Consider the following 2681-nt stretch of genomic DNA (forward strand, 5'->3'; position numbering starts at 1 on the left):
TAAACACAAGACTATGCTGGGCTTGAATATAAATCACACATAATAGTGTCATTATTGAGTTTTCTTGGTATGCCACTGTCGATGTGAGCAATGAGGTTGGCTGTGAAGTCTGGTTTCATTTCTTCCCACCAAGTTGTTTGTAAATGATTTGAGTTCTAAGTATCTTTAAGAGGTAAAACTCACGACCTGAAGTGATTGTGGAGTTCAACACTGATACAGCTGGCACAGCTCTGACTTACAGAACAACGCTTTCTCATTTGAAGCATGTTTGAGGAGCGCCAAAGTCAAGGAAAACAATCAAGTTCTCACCACAATGTGGCAAATTGTTACTCATCCTGAGTAATTAATGCCCTATCAAACCTTTTTACAATACTCTGAAATTTTGAGATTAATCTCCGAAAATTTCTAGACAAAACAAAAAGAAATTCTGAGCTCCAAACGATGGAAATGTACAAAGTCAAAGATTTCAGACTCTTCAAAAGCAGAACATTTCCAGGTTTTTTTTTCTAGAAAATGACTGAGCTTAATCGCAAACATTCTGAGTTGTTGAGAGTTTTTTGTGGACATTTACTCCTTTTTTTTAAAAAGCGTAGATTTTCTCATCAATAGATTGGAATCTATATGCGTTTTTTTTTTTTTTTAAATTTATTACATGCATCCTGTTTTATTGCTAAATGTTATATTTACCTTGAGTTTGAATCCTAAAAATAGAAATAAAATGGTGGTCCTTATTTCTCTAACACTCTTAGTTGTCTTGTCAAACAGCTGTGCAACATTTGCAGCTCCAAATGAGGGTTATTTGGCTGGCCTGACAGTAGAAATGCCTCACCAGGATGGAGAGGTTGCAGATATTTGTGATAAACCCAATGCAACACATACTTGACATTCATTTTAGAGGAGCTGCACAAAGACACAGCTTAGCTGGAGGAATGTGTTGGCAGCACAACTAATATACACCCAACAAATCTGGCCTTTATGTGGTAGAAGCAAGAAGAAAGCTTTAGTTGAAAGAAAGTAATTTAAAAGCTCAGCAAACACACAGAAGATCTACTGGTCAGAAGCTGCCAAAGGTTCAATCTTTTATCCTACATGGGAAAAGACTGAGAGGCAAAAACTCTTCATCCCTGAGTGTGACCACACCATCTGCACAGGGGAGCCTGGTGGTGACTGTGTCATGCTGTGGGAGGACTTTTTTTTAACCTGAACAGAGAAGCTCCTCAGATGACTGGAGGTAACTGAAGGGCAGCATTAGAAGGAAACCTTCAATTGGCAACACAAGACTGGAAAAATATCCGACTTGAGGTTTGTCGTCTTGCAGAAGAACAACCCTCAGCATTCAGATGCACTGGAAAACCGTATCGAAGGAGAAACGCGTCAGGACAGCCCAGTTTACATTTCTACTTACAACTTGTGGTGAGACTTGATGGTTTATTTTCTCAGATGTTTCCTATTCAATCCGATTTTTACTTTTCAAAAATCAATAGGTAGTATTTTCAGTTTGCAGATATTCAACATTGATTTTATAGATGAAAAGATTTGGTGCTGTGATTTTTTTAAAAGGTTTTTTTTTATTCAGACTGTCAAATACAAATGTGCCTACATTTAAAAAAAAAAAAGATCATGTACCTTCTTGCTCACTATTACATGAGATAAAGTAAACACTTTATCTCATGCATTTCTAATCAAATATATTGAAATTTGCGGTCCTAACATGAAACATTTTTAAGAAGTATGAATAGTTTTGCATGGCTCTATTTCTATTAGAAAGTGAGAGGAAGTGAGATACTTTGGTTGTGTTTTCTGCTCTGAACAGCACCTGTTGGATCAGGGTCAGGCAGCACTTTTATCCTGCTTTGAATAATCTCCTTTTTTTAACTTTTTACTTATTTTTTTGCTTCTTTGATGCTCAGTGAAAGCCAACATTTTAAATGCGAACAGGTTTGAAATTCTTTTCTATTGAAGCATGCTCAAGAGATGGAGCCGGCTTACTTTCTATTTGTCTGTGCTTTGAACCGTGCCTTGAGACTTTTGTTTCTCAGCATTTTGTTCAGAAGGAAAGCGGTGTCACGCCGACCCCGTCGCGTTTGCATATTACGGCTTGCAGCAGCCCTGCAGTTTAATATCTGTCTGCCTGAAATGACTTCACCTCCACCGTGAGCATCATCATCACTTTGCTGCTTGTGAGCAGCAAAAAAGTACTTTTATTTTTTTCACTCTGATTGTGATGCGGTCATTACTTCAATCCAACCGAGTTTTACTTTTTAATAACCTCAGGCATGTTTGCGTACGTATGCGTGCGTGTGCGTTTGGATGGAGGTTTTGTGTTTTTTTTTTTTTTTTATCCTCAGAGCTTTCCTTTCCATAACACTCCAGATGTTGTCATTTGCTCATTTGGGAGGAGACAAAGCAGTCAGGTGTGTTAGAAATCCTCAGCGCTGAGAAGACGAGCACAAATAAAGCTCTGCCATGTGTTGCTATATGCCTCTGTGTGTATGTAAAGTCGGAGAACACTTATCAGCAAAGTTATTACCAGGTTTTGTACAATCGTTGTGCGGCTCCTCTGCTGCTTCACTAAGCTGCAGAAGCTTAAGTGAGAATCTTGATGCCTTTTATGGTTACAGGCTTTATGAGACTATTTAAAGCTGGGGGCCAACACAGCAACCCTTAATACCTGCAAAAAA

The sequence above is a fragment of the Gambusia affinis genome, linkage group LG09 (assembly GCF_019740435.1).
Source record: "Gambusia affinis linkage group LG09, SWU_Gaff_1.0, whole genome shotgun sequence".
In the NCBI taxonomy this organism is placed as follows: Eukaryota; Metazoa; Chordata; class Actinopteri; order Cyprinodontiformes; family Poeciliidae; genus Gambusia; species Gambusia affinis.